Genomic DNA, 14,718 nt, shown 5'->3' on the forward strand with positions numbered 1-14,718 from the left:
AAAGTCAGCTGATTCTTGAAGGGAAGGTAATTGTGTGAGCAGAGAGAAACATGTAGCATGATCTGTGTCCACTTTTAAAATTATATTGCAAGTGACAGTCTACACCAATGCTGTTATGTGCATCTGTGATTGAATTTGAAGTGTTTTTGCCAATCCTGTGGCAAAGTATAGTTTTAATACTAAGTTTTCATTTAGTTTTCATCTTGGCATGAATTGTTTCCAAATGCAGAGAGTGAGAAATCTAATGTATATCACATGATTTTAGCAGTTTATTTGTTAATTATACCATGACCCCTCCCAAAACGTGCACGCTGATTGGCCAGCGTGCACATTGTAAATCGAGTTATACTAATGGAGAAACGTCTGGTCGCCCGGACTTTTTTCCATTAGTATAAATCTACTTTTAAAACACTGTCTCGCTATGTTAAAAGGGTTTAACATAGCGAGACAGCTTTAAAATAAGCAACGGACATCTCCGTTGCTTATTTTAAAGCTGTCTCGCTATGCTAAACCCATTTAACATAGCAAGATAGGTTTTAAAATAAGCAACGGACATTAAAAAAAAAGCAACGGAGAAAGCAAGATCTCCGTTGCTTTTTTTACTGTTTCGCTATGTTAAATGGGTTTAACATAGCGAGACAGTTTTTTTTTTTAAAACTGTCACGCTATGTTAAACCCATTTAACATAGCGAAAACAGTAAAAAAAAAAAAGCAACGGAGATCTTGCTTTCTCCGTTGCTTTTGCCCACAGCTCTGATGTACTGCGCAGGCGCGCAGTGCATCAGAACTGCCGCGGATGCCAGACATCTGCGGAAGGGCAGTAAACAGGCATTATACTATGCCATTATTTAAGAAAAGTAATAGTTTCTTTTCTTAAATAATGTCATATAATAGCAATAACCCACTTCTGGGTGTGGGTAATGCTGTATTTACCCACGGTTGGCTTTGTTTGGTCCCTCGGGCTTCACCCTCGGGACCAAACCACGCCAACCGTGGGTAAATCCAGCATTACCCACACCCAGGCGTGGGTTATTGCTATAACAGTGTCCAAGCACCTGTATTAATAGTAGTTGTTTACCTTCTTTGATTACACAGAGGGAATGACTAAAATATAAATTAACCTCCCATACTTTCTGAAGAGATGAATTTGAATGTTTAATATAACTTCAGTCTCTCACAGGGTGGATTTCTCTTTGATATGTGTTTCAATTTGGTATGACATTTTTTGTTACATACTTTTGCTCTGACTAAATTCACTTTAGTAAGGTGACATTTGGATCAGTATTGTTCTGTAAGTTGTTACTTCATACAAATGGTTAGTAATGCTGATTAAAATGTGTTAGACAAATATTCTAATTGCTTTATACCTCTCACTGATGTGTAGATTATATATAAAGCAGTTAAATTATGGCCAGTGAATTGATGCGCTTGTAGTGTTCATACCTAGGGTAGAGTGCAGCCTTGGAATTGATGCAAAGTTTTCCTAGCAAATCCTTGCAAACACTGTATTGCATCAAAAGGATGTAATGCTTTGGAGAAAATCATGTGATTGTTTGCAAGGATCCTACTGGAGGACAACTTGTTAATATAAGGAGATTGATTAGAGATAAATGTTAATATGGTTAAATTGAATCATAATTTGTGGATATCGGGAGGTTAAATAGCAAATACATTTTTTATTATATTAGAATGACTAAAGGCACTTGAGAGTTAATTTACTGATTTTAAGCAGCTACATCCATGGCTGCTGTTACCACATTCACATTTGTAAGTTGTGGAATCTCATAGCTCTAACAATCCACACACATCCTTACATCCCTGAGCATTTTCTGAAAAATCAAGTTGAAATGTATAAGCCAAACAAATGTAAAATATCTTGTGAACAGTAAATACTATTAAAATGTTCACCTAGCAGTTTTTCCTGTAAAAAGCAGGGTTGTTGGGTTGTTCTTTTAGATCACTGCTGCAATAGCCTTTGCTATATGGATTATATCCTGCTACAAAATTAACAGCCAGCCAGCTTCCAAAGCTTCAGGCCACCTTCTATGTACCCTAACCATTAGTCAGCTTGAATTGAGCTGACTAAAAGATAGGTTTGGTTGCTAAGCCCTTCAGAACTTTCCTGTCACCGAAGAGTGCTCCACTTGCGAGGTTTCAAAGATTGGTGGTTGTCTAATGCTTTCCATTGCTGGGGAGATGAGTTCCCTTTGGGGGGGAAAGCTTCACGTTTACTTTTTTATATCAGAAACTGAACTTTTTCTGTGGGGGGAAAAATAATTTTAAAGCTAGGAAAAGTGTTTTATTGACTTTCATGTGATTTAATTACTTTTCAGCAGGAGTGTTAATTTTTAACTTGTGTGCAAAAAAGTTGCTTAAACTAATGTAAAACTGCTTTTCCTGAAGTAAACATTGTTTTATGTTACACTTGGCAGCTGGGGTAAATGTTTAAAGTACTTTTTTTTACTGTTTTTTTTGCCATAAAAATGTTTTGCTATTTACCTGTTTTGTTGAATACTTCTGCAAGCAAGGCTTCTGGTGGGATTGGGCATCTTTTTCACCTTAGCAGTGGAACACCCTTCAGGTTCCTCAGTTCATCTTTCTTCCGTTCACAAAAAAGAAGAAAATTAATGAACAGACTTTGCTACCACAGCATTCAGCTAAACTGCCTCAGCCACATATGGATATTTCTGGTTCCTCAGACCAGACCATTCATTTTTTTCCTTGCTTCCTCTGGTGTAGTCCCTACAGCCACCATGGACCAGGGAATAGACAAGTCTTTCCACTGCTGTTAGAGTTCCCTTGGTGGGCAAGGAAGGACCACTGTTGTCAGTCCTGGTAGAAAAGGCAGGGAATATATTTCTGCCCAGCCAGACTGCTGTCCCTGTCCCTAAGGAGTTTTTTTTTTTTTTGACAAAAGTGGGACTGCTGCTTCAGAAATTCATGTCAAGAAGAAGTAAAAATGTAGACATATATCTTCTCCTGTCTTGGTCACTTTGAGCAGAAGTGATTTCTTGGGCTTGACTTCGGCTTTAGTTCATGCTCTTGACCCTTCCAGTTCATCTTTTCTGGTAATAGAAAAAGAGATTGTTCATTTTCTGATGAGGTTCATGAATTTGAACCACAAAATACTTTTGAAGGGACAGACACTGTTTTTCCTCCTCAGGTTTCTGTTTTAGATTCTAAGGAGTGTATGCTTCTGCCAGTTCCATTGAAGGATTTACTTTTTCTGAAACTATTTCTAGAATCATTTGAGAATATAATGACATCCCATGGTCCCTAAAGAAGTATTAGTTATTGCAGCTGTATGTTCCTGAGCCTTCTCAATTTCCTACTGCCCTTTCAGTATTGAAGGAGGTTTTTGTCACAGCCTGTAACTTTCCTGCTGTCCCTAACAAAGCAGATAGATGTATAAAGTTGCTTAGTCGTATAAATTTGTATGTACTAATCCCAGATCAGACCCAGCAACTATTTATTTAGTAAATCCAGCTACTGGTAAACATCTGAGTAATACCAATCCTCCCCATTCTGACAAGGATGGGAACGCTTTTCATAGATTTGGGAAAATGTATTCTTTTGCAGCACAGCTCATATGTTAAAGTTTGTGCTTGCCTCTTTTGAGAACTTGAGGCGTATTATGGCATCTGTTTACTCTTCTACAGGAAAGACTTCTTTGTGTAACTTGATTGCTTCTGTCTCTCCAGAGGCTACTCACTGTTTAAAATGCTCTTCTGTTTTGATAATGCCTTTCAAGCACTGCTGATGCTGAAACCCTCCTTGCTTGGTTGTGTGCTGAAAACCTTCAAGAGGATGTTAAAGCTGTTTTTTTTTTTTTGAATTCTTGCTTAAACAGACTTAGTTTTGGATCATCTGCTGCAGAGGTCCTTAAAAACTCTGATGAGTGAGGTAAGCTGATTTGAGGAATTTCTCAGATTTTTCAGCTCTCTTTCTCCAAGTTTACCAAGGGAGTTTAATGCTACCCCTACAACCTTTTTCAAAAAACAAAATAAATACAGCAAGCTGCTGGTATGCAAACATTTAACAAAAATTGTGTAAATATTCCAAAAGGAGAGAGAGAACTCCCATAACAAAGGACAGACTAATAAGTCTAAATGACTACCTTCAAATCCCCCCCCCCCGGCAAACACTTGGTCCTTCCAGAAAGTCTAAGTAACCATTTCTCTCTCTGGCACATATAGTTTTAAATAAGTGGGTTTTGAAAGTAATCCACCAAGGTTACAGAAGGCAGTGGGAGTATCTCCCTCCTTTTCAAGGAATTCTCCCTCATCCACCAAAGCAAACTCTTTTCCTTATTGTTATTCAGCATCTGCTGTTTCAGGAGATGATAGATGCAGTTCGTCTTCCTCAGCTTAGAGAACAAATTTATTCAAGAGTGTTTCTGGTGCCAAAGAAAGGAGAGTTGTGGAGACCAGTTCTGGATTTTTCCTTTCCAGACATGTTTGTGATAGTGCCCAAGTTCAAAATGTTATCCATTCACAACTACTTACCTCTGAATCCCCATTTGAGTTTTCTGCTGACATAAGATTTAAAAGGTGCATATCATCACATTCTTATAGATCCAGATTTCAGATGTTTCTTATGGTTTTCTGTGTTTGCATGACACTATCTGCTCTCTGAATTGCACTTTGTGAATACCTGTGGAGCAGTGGATAGACCAAAATGTCTAGTTCTTGTAATAGCCTATTGCAGACTGCAAGGTATTCACACTTTTCTCTGTTTAGATGACTTGTTTATCTTTGCACAGTATTTTTCTAAGTGTTGGGAATCTCTCACCTGGGTGAGGGAGCTCCTGTACAGATTGGAGTTTGAGGAGAACATGCAAAAGTCATGTTTGACTCCCATCTCGCAGGAATGTTTTCCTGGAATGTCTCTCAGATGCAGTTTAAAGAGCTTTTCTTCCAGAGGGTAACCTAACTGAATTTAGATCTGTTCCTGAGTTTTTTCCACTCAGACTGTGGCTTCTGTGAGGGAATATCTTGGAACTTTGGGTCTGATAGCTTCTGTGACTCCTATGATTTCTCTAGCAGGGCTCCACATGAGAAAAATCCGGCTGTACCTAAAATCTGAATGTTCACAACCCCAACATCCATTGACATTCCAGATTCTAGTTTTGGGGTTTATGAAAATGGAGACTGATGAAGTGACCAAATGTATCAAAATCCAAGTCTCCCATTAGCCTTCCAGGTCTTGCATAATCTGCAACAACAAATGCCTCAGACTTTGCTTGCGGAGTAGTATCTATTGGAATAAATGTGCAAGGGCCTTGAAACAGAAAAGAGAGACCAAAGCTCATACATGTAATTATTTTTTTTATCTATTCCTCAACCAGTGAGGTCTCAGATGCGACTTCAGATGCTTCTAAAGACTTTGGCTGCGTAACATGAGCTCCTCCCCTTACCCACAATCCTTCTCTTTACCTTGAATTACCTCAGATCTCATTTGCCGCATCAGTGAATGGACATTGTCTACCATAGCTTGGGCATTAATGGTTAAGATAAGTGCTTCTCTGTGATATTCAATAGCTTTTTAAGCTGTTCTATTTTTTTATCTCCCTGTTTTTCTCTATTGATTTATACATACATGTATGTATGTATGTATGTATATATAGTTTATTTTCTTTCTGCTCCCTTTCAGGTGTTTTGTCTTGCTGTTTTATACTTTTATACCTGGTTTTAACTGTTAAGGGTACATCTCTTATTAGCATCATTGGTATTTTCTTTTGGTATACCATTGCTGGTATTCTTCTACTTCTTTTCCTTTAGGTTTTCTCCAGTATGACAGCAAGCCTACTGGCTTAACAAATGCACCTTGTATGGGCATAAGATCTCAAATTCAGAAGCCTATCAGTAGCGCATTTATTGTCCTCGTTCGGCCCATCTTGAGGTGGTATGTGTGATTTGCATAGGGTTTAACCATCGGGCACTGGCTGGGCACTATAACAAACTGGTGTTTAAAGGGTTGTTACCTCCTACATCTTATCCTACATCTGGAGCTCTCCACCTTCCATACCTCTCAACCTCTTGGCACAGGAAATCTGGACAAAGCAAAAAATAATGGGGGGACAAAGGCCCAAAACCAGGGACAAATTTTAAATATTGCTCTTATAAACCTAGAAAGTTGCTAGAATGATTAGTTTGTGTTAGCATTCATTTTCTGAAGGATATGAAGTCTGAAATTAAAATGTCTGTCATTATTTAGTGACTTCAATTTTCAATGATTTGCCAGAAAACTACAAATTGTATGAAGAACATACCAAAAATACAAGGCAAAAATCTGAATATTCTGCGAAAATCTGGACAGTTGAGAGGTACGCCGCCTTCTAAAAAACCTTCTGAGAAGACTAAGGGGGATTCATCAGCTAAAGGCAAGTAATCTAGAAAGCAATCCCCTAATCATTTTCCTTCCTCTGTTTTGAGTTTGTCCTCATCTAGTGCATCCTCCCTTGGGTGTTGGATTCAACCCAGGATCTCCTCTTTTATTCATCAGGGATGACTCTTCTGGACATTTGGACCTTCAAATTGATCACATGATTTCTCCATTTCCAGTGATGGTTAGGCAGTTCAATACATCCTCCCCAGTTCAATACATCCTCATATATTCTCAGAAGGATTCTACTAGGAAGGTATATCAGAGCAAATGGAAATGATTCCTCTTTGGGCTGTCCAGAGGCAATTACACTACTTTTCAACACCTATTCCAGCTATCCTAGACTTTTTTGTTTCCTTATTCAACAATGGAGCTAGTTATTCGACTATAAAGATCTAACTTACACCATCTCAATTTTTTGTGTAGGAGACAACCATGCATCCCTGGCAGCAACTAGATTATGGAAAGTCTTTCTCAAATGTACCTTTTTACTGCAGCCCCTATTAAGGGTCATACTCCTCTATGGGATTTAGCAGTACTTATTCAAGCCCAGACTCTGCCTCCATTTTTAGCCATTTGCCAAGGTGGACTTAAAGTTTTTGTCTTGGAAAACTATTTTTCTGGTTGAAATTTACATCGGCCAGACAAGTATCAGAACTCCAAGCTCTCTTTTCTAAGCCACCATAGCTGATCTTTCTAAGGACAGTGTCTCTCCATACTAATCCTTGTTTTATACCTAAGATGACTTCAGAAAATGCTATAAATTAGTCCATTAACCTTCCTGTTTTCTTTCCAGTTTTTTTTCAACAAAGGAGAATACTTGATGCACATTTTGGATGTTTATGGATAGCTTAGGTTCTGTTTTCACAGAACAAAAGACTTCAGAAAATTTGACCAGCTACTTGTTTCCTTTTCCAAAGCCAAGTTGGGCAAATCAGTTTCAAAGGTGACTTTTGCATATGGCTCACTGATTGCATTTCTTTTGTCTATAAGAAGAGATTGACACTCCCTTAACCTCCTAAAGCTCATTCAACCAGATCTGTGGTCACATCTTCTACTTTTTAATCCAGAGCTTCCATAGATGACAGTTGTGCAGTTGCCACTTAATCTAATACTAAAACCTTCATTACTCACTAGAAATTGGGCATCTTGTTTTAAAATAAAGCAGCATTTGTCTTTGCTGTCCTCTGGAATATCTTTCCTTGAGGACCACCTTGGGGTTTTGTAGCTGGGGACTCTTCCCTATCAGTTGAAGAATGGACAGAAAAGACAACATCAGATAGAAAAAATTATGTATTCACCATAACAATGCATCTGTGTTGTCAGTTTTTGTCCTTCCTTAATCTTCCTCCCCTCCATCTCCCTTCCTATTTGAATTTTTTTCTTCTGGTCTTCTAGTTAAATATGAGCTGTTATGCTGCCTGCCTTTTGAAAAGCTCCAATCTTTTATTCTTTCTTTTCTTGCAGACTAATTGGGATTTTACTGGTAATTTTACTGTAATATTACTTACTATTGGGCTAAGAGCAGTATTATAATTGATTAGAGGACAAACTCAATCTGAGCTAATTCAAACTAAAGAGGAGGATTGTGGGTAAGGGAAGGCGTTTTAGCTACAGAGCCAAGTCTTTAGAAGTGGCCAATGTTAGATCCAAGATCCAGTCGTTTGAGGAAGGGTGTAAACAGACAACACAAATGTATTGTTATTGTGAGTACATAACTTTTGGTTTTGGTACTTATAAATGCAGTAAGCTCTTTTATTCGTCTATGGTCCCCAGGACCATTACAAGTGTTTACAGACAACACAGTGGTGTAGTACATAAACTCTACAGGCATCTTATGTTTATAGCAAAACTGTGTGGCAAACAAGCTGAGCAGGACCAAGACAGACCCTCACGAATGGAAACTGAATCAGGGGAGTCTTCCAGAAATTGATCCAGCTACGGGGAACAGCTCAAATAGATCATTTGCTTCCTCTTTCAACAATCAGTTGACAAAATTCTTCTCTAGGACTCCATGAAAGATGGCCTGGAAGACAGATGCTGTTTCTTATCCTTGGACAGAAATGTTCCTGTATGTATTTCCACTATTTCCACTAATATACCAGGTCATTCTGAAGATTAAGAAGAAATTCAGAAGGACTCTCCAAAGATCATTGTGGTGACTCCCTTATGGCTTAGGCAACAGTGGTGGTCCTTTCTTTTGTGAATGGACAATGGAAATTACCACAAGCTTCCTCAAGGACTGGTCCTACTCACACAGGGCAAGGTATGTTTGATACACATCCTGATCCCAAACAACTGCAACTAACTGCCAGGTGATAAAACCTTAAAACATTTTAGGCAGCTATTTTCTGAGGAAGTGCAGAAGATATTAAACCTAGGCAAGAAAAAACATGTTACTAGAAGACCATGTATTAGCAAATGGAAGACAGTTTCGAATGGCTGCCAAGACAAGGAATTAGCACCCTTTCAGGGCTAGTTTTTCTCTAGTTCTATATTACTTTTTTGAGTCACTATCCCCCGGCCTGTCTTACTCCACCATCAAGGTTCATTTATTGGCCATTTCAGAATGTCTGTCCATTGCACCCCCCCCCCCATGCAATTTCATGTAAAAATGTTTTTGAAAGGGGTGTTACATACCAAACCTTCTAGAATTTTCCTTGGGATTTTAATTTTGTGTTGGAAAAACTAACTCTTGCTCAATTTCAACCAGCTCATCAGACTGACTTAAGGTTCTTAAGATGGAAAACTGGCTGCACTGACCTCGACAAGAATGATATCTGAGTTGAAAACTCTTATGGTGGGTCAACTTTATGTCCTTTTCACAAAGGCAGGTGGCCTTTGGGAATTATAGGTTCATAGGTAAGTACTAGGCCAGCTGCACTTGTGGGCCATTTTAAACCTAGCCATTTTCCCCTTTCAAGGATATAGGGAATCTCCAAACTCTGGATCCCACACAGTTTGGTTTTGTGAGGGGTACATCATGCCTGCTCAACTTCTTTGAGTCAGTCACCAGAACTGTGGATGAAGGCAAGGTGGTTCATACAGCCTACCTTGATCTGGCCAAGGCCTTTGATACCATTCCCCACTCAGGAATCTTAGAAAAACTCACTAAGATAGGCATCAACCCCTATATCACTAGGTGGGTTGCAAACTGGCTCACAGATAGAACCCACAGTGTGAAAGTAGCTGACTCCAAGTCAGACTGCCAACCAGTCACAAGTGGAGTCTCACAGGGTTCGGTCCTGGGTCCTCTCCTGTTTGGCATCTACTTCTCTGAAGTCCAGACCAACACAGAGACTCTGGCTGACAAAGTTTGCAGATGATTGCAAGTTGGGTGCCATAATTAACTCCCCAAGTAATGTTTACATCTTACAGAAAGGCCTCACTGAGACCAACGACTGATGTCAGAACTATGGCCTTAAGCTCAATGCCAAAACATGTATCGTCATCCCCTTTGGGAAAAACCCAGTTCCCATGAATTACCACATCGATGGTAGTCCACTAAACACAGAAGACACTATACGAGATCTGGGAACACAGGTTGACAGGAACCTCTCTTTTGACCAAAACATTGCCACTGTGGTCAGAAAGTCCTTCTATGTAGCACATCTCACTACTAAGGGTTTTGCATCCAGGAAGAAAGAGGTCATTGTCTCCCTCTACTCTTCCCTCATTAGGCCAATCATTGAGTAAAATTCCCCATTTGGCATGTACCTCACTAGACACCTGCAACAACTGGAGAGGCTGCAAAAGTACCTCACAAAGAGGATCCTAGGCCTTAAACACTTGTCCTATATGGACAGACTCAAAAAACTCCAACTATTTTCTGACTCATATCACCTACTTAGAGGTGATCTCTGCTTGACTTACAAAGCCATGTCTAACCCAGGTCTGTTAGAAATGCTACATCTAAAGAAATCCCAATCCCTCCTCATTACACGCTCCAGAGACCTCAACCTCATTACCACAATCAACAGAACAAGTTGGAGGGACAGCTTCATAACCCAGAGGCTGCCCATGCTATGGAATAGACTTCTCATAAGCGGATCCCCTCACTGGTCCTCTTCAAAAGAAATCTTGATGACTGGATGAGAAATAGAAAATTCACCCCGGGGATTACTCCAGTGACTCTACTCGACAGAGGCACTGGGAACTAAAGTCGGGTGGCACAATGCCAGGGTAATCCTTTGGGCTAGGCATTTGTAAAGGCTCCAGGGCCATTCACCTAGTTACACACCTATGAATCTATGAAAGGTTAGACTCAAACCTTGTGATTGTGAGGTGAACACTTTAACCTTTTTATCAACTCCAACTTTATGCTTAAAGTAGCATCCAAATTCACTTTAAGCTAAGCTATCCATCTCACTTTCTTCTTTCCAGAAACCAAAACTGAGGGAGAAAGAATACTGTATACCTTGGAAAGCCCACAGACAGCTAGGTACTATCTTGACAGAAAAAAAAATATCTTGGAACTCTGAACATTTGTTCGTTTTTTGTGCAGGTAATAAAAAGGGAAGCCTGTATCAAAGCAGACTATTTCCAAATGGTTGTCTCATGCTGTTATCTTTTGTTATACCCATACAACAAGGCAGTTCTAGGCAGGATCAAGGCTCATTACCAGAGCCTTGGCGTCCTCTATGTTTTTGTAAAAGGCTGGATTCTAGAAGCAGCAACTTGTTTCTATATGCACATTTTACAATACACTATAAACCTTCTCAGGTCTAGGACAGGCTTTGCTAGTACCATTTTCAGGGGCTTATGAAACCTCGTCCTTCCTCCTGTCAGTCAGTCTAAGCTGTGGTAATCTACCTATATAACTAAGTCTGCTGCAGCAGTGATCTTAACGAAGAACATGGTACAGTTGTGTAAGTAAACTTATCATAACATTAGATGTTCAAATGATAACTGCTGCAGTAGCTGCTCCCTCACATCATTCCTGCTTATTTATGCATGCTTTTGTTGTGATAGATAGATCTAACCATGTATATTTCTTTTTCATGGCATTGTCCTTTTTAACTCATTCATTCCAGAGCAGCTCAGAGAATGCTGACTGCTTACGTCCACCATAGGAACAACAGTACAGCCTGGGCTGTTTTTCTGATAATCCATTTGTAACACCATACAGAAAACAAATGTTCATAACCCTTTAACATAAGAGCTAGACTAAAAATGTAAATGTGAAAGTTGTTCAGTAGACACTGGACTTTCCAAAGGTGTAAATGTTGATAGTGTGCATCTAAATTATTATGAAATATGTGCCAGGTGAATGCTGATGATATGCATATTTTTTTCTTTCTGGTAAAACAAATCACAGTATCTCTATGAACATACCATGTAGATCCATACAATTGTTGATAAATTACTTTATATGAATGTCAGCTTTAAAAAGATACCTTAGCCAGTACTGTGTCATGCTCTGTTACTGAGATATTCACAGAAATATAATTAATATTATATTTGTCGTAATCTGATAAGTAACACAGCATATCTCATCACCTGTAATAGACAGACACTGAATATCAGTATAGAAGCTGTGCAACTCAGTGTCAGCTTCAAAATGAGGTATTACTTAGCATGTTGGCATGTTCCCTAACAAAGTTATTTAACAAATATGAAAAATATCATAATTCTCATAACCTAAGTCCTAAACAAACTGTGATAATTTTATATGTATATGTGTACAGCATATAGGCAGTTATTTTATCATGTTGTAAGGACTAACACTGTCTTCAAAATGAGGTATCACTTGGCACAATTATATGCTCCCTAGCAAAGTGATTTATCAAAAAAAAATCATAATTTCAATAACTGAAGTCCTAAACAAAATTTGGTATCTGTACATTTGTCCAGCATACAGACACAGTTCTTTTCCCATTCTGTAATTACTAATATTGCCTTCAAAATGTGGTATCACTTACCCTGATGACATGTTCTCTGATAAAGTTATTTAGCAAAATAAGAAAATGTTATAATTCTCATAACCATGGTCCCAAACAAACTGTGATATCTGGACATGTTAATGGTATACAGATACAGTTCTTTTTATATCTTGTAAGTACTAATACTGTCTTCAAAATGAGCTACTACTTAGCATACTGACATGTTCCCTTACAAAGTTATTCACCAAATATGAAACAATATCATAATTCTCATAACCAAAGTCATAAACAAAATGTGATATATGTACATTTGTCCAGCGTACAGAGACAGCTATTTTTCCATCCTGTAACTACTAATACTGTCTTCAAAATGAGGTATTACTTAACCTGTTGACATGTTCCCTGACAAAGGACAAAGTTATTTAGCAAAATAGGAAAATAAATCATAACTCTCATAAACATAATTGTAACCAAACTGTGATGTGTACATACAGACAGAGTTCTTTTTCCATCTTGTAAGTACTAAAACTGACTTCAAGATGACAACTTCCAGACTTTTACAACTAAATATGAAAAGTATCTATAGCACTTGTAAACATATGGAGTATCCCACACCTGTGCTTGCAATGTGATAATGACTTTTAGTAATGTGAATAACCATGACAGCTGCCAATGATTTTACCAAACAAGTGCAAATGACTCAGTGTTATACTGTAACTGCACAAATAATGTGATAATCACCTGCATGTCTTGACTGCAAGATTCTGCATGGTGGTACAAGTATTCTGTAAGACTGAGTCATTACCATCTGTCAGGAAAAGCCAGGAGTAGTGCTGTAAAAGTTTTATAACAATTCTGTATTACTTAGCCCTTCCTGTCATCTAAATTCTGCACATGACTGATAAAAGCAGAAAAAAAAATATTGCTGGATGGTTATTGACATATTCTCTTGTACGTGATAGCACTCTCCTCAAACAGTTGTTCTTACTCAGCATGTTCACCACATACCACAGTTATTTGCCAAACTCAGAGAAATATCATAATTTACATAACACAATTCATAATCAAATGGTTATCTGTACCTACATACAGATAGTTCTTTTACAATCTGAAAATGAAGTGTTACTCAGCATGTGTACAAGTTCCCTAGCAGTTGTTTTCCTGTGAAAATGAAGAAAAACACGAAGCAGGCAAACGTATGACCACAAATAAACAGAGCTAAACAAGTAAGGAAATAAGTAAACAGTCGTGCGAAGTACAGCAATAAAAACATAACATTTATTTCTCAAACACAGGTAAGCGCTTTCACCACCATACCAGTGCCTTCCTCAGACCATATACAGCGACAATAAAACCATAGAATTAAATGTTTCAAATTACCTACAAATTCAGCCTCCCATTAAACAAATCATTTGCACCTTTTACATTGCACGTAACATCCCCACTTCCTAATACATTAAACACGTGTACCCTTCTGAGTCATATGACAATCAGATGCACTAGTTTAAAGGGGAACACCCTAGTAAAAGAACAAAGACCTACTAAAAATACATATATGTAAATAAAATAAAATGCATCTGGAAACCAGCATATGTACAAAATAGAACAAAAAATATATATAATATAATAAAATACAAATACCACTAATACACATAGCATGCATAAAGCATATGTACACATCTGCAAAATCATACCACTCTACAAACGTGCAAAAGTATAGTCACTAATACCTAACTCCCCGGGCATCCAAAACAGGCTTAACTGATACCTTCCCATTGAGGCCAAACCCCTTCTCTGCTCTAAGCCGGGGATCCACCTAAGCTCATTACTCTCCACCTTATTCCTAATATCCCCCATCCTATCACCTGGACTTACTCTATCAATTCGGTTATTGCCCTATTAATGAAATTTATTTATGTCATATTGATGTTTGTAATGACTGGATGCCAGCTTAATGTCGGGTGGATTACACGTCTGCTTTGTAAAACTTTTTACCTGTCATATCCTCCTGGATATTCTGTTTATGAACCACTATTTTCACCATTTTTGTAGGTGACAAACTGGGCTTTCCGGCACCAGTGTGCTCCAGGAAAATTGGCAGATTCTTGGAAACTTTTCTGTACATTCATTATAGAGCAAAGAACACATTTTGGTTGATTTTTATATGTGAAATTGTTGACGTTTTATTTAACAGTAATAATAATGGGCGTGTGTTGGCTGGCATTTATGCATTAATAGCCCAATGGATATTTCCCTGTCTGAAACATTGATTATTGAGTGAATGGTGTGCGTTTTCACTTGTCTGACTGGGTGAAAAGTTTCCTTCCCCATTTGGATAAAGTCCTTTATCACTAAGTACCATATTTCTTATGGAGTATAGTTCCAAATTCTCAGTGTGTTGTCCAACATGCTGCTTACTTTCAGAATATACTAATGATATTCTAAGAAATGT

General features: G+C 38.3%; 1 protein-coding gene across 1 annotated transcript in view; it reads left to right on the forward strand.

Annotated features, from left to right (window-relative positions):
- Positions 1 to 14,718, forward strand: part of LOC122814217 (bromodomain testis-specific protein-like) — a 968,108-nt gene that overhangs the window by 667,301 nt on the left and 286,089 nt on the right. The gene's annotated exons all lie outside the window — the stretch shown is intronic.

Source organism: Protopterus annectens, chromosome 10.part0 (assembly GCF_019279795.1).
Source record: "Protopterus annectens isolate FY-2018-M chromosome 10.part0, PAN1.0, whole genome shotgun sequence".
NCBI lineage: Eukaryota > Metazoa > Chordata > Ceratodontiformes > Protopteridae > Protopterus > Protopterus annectens.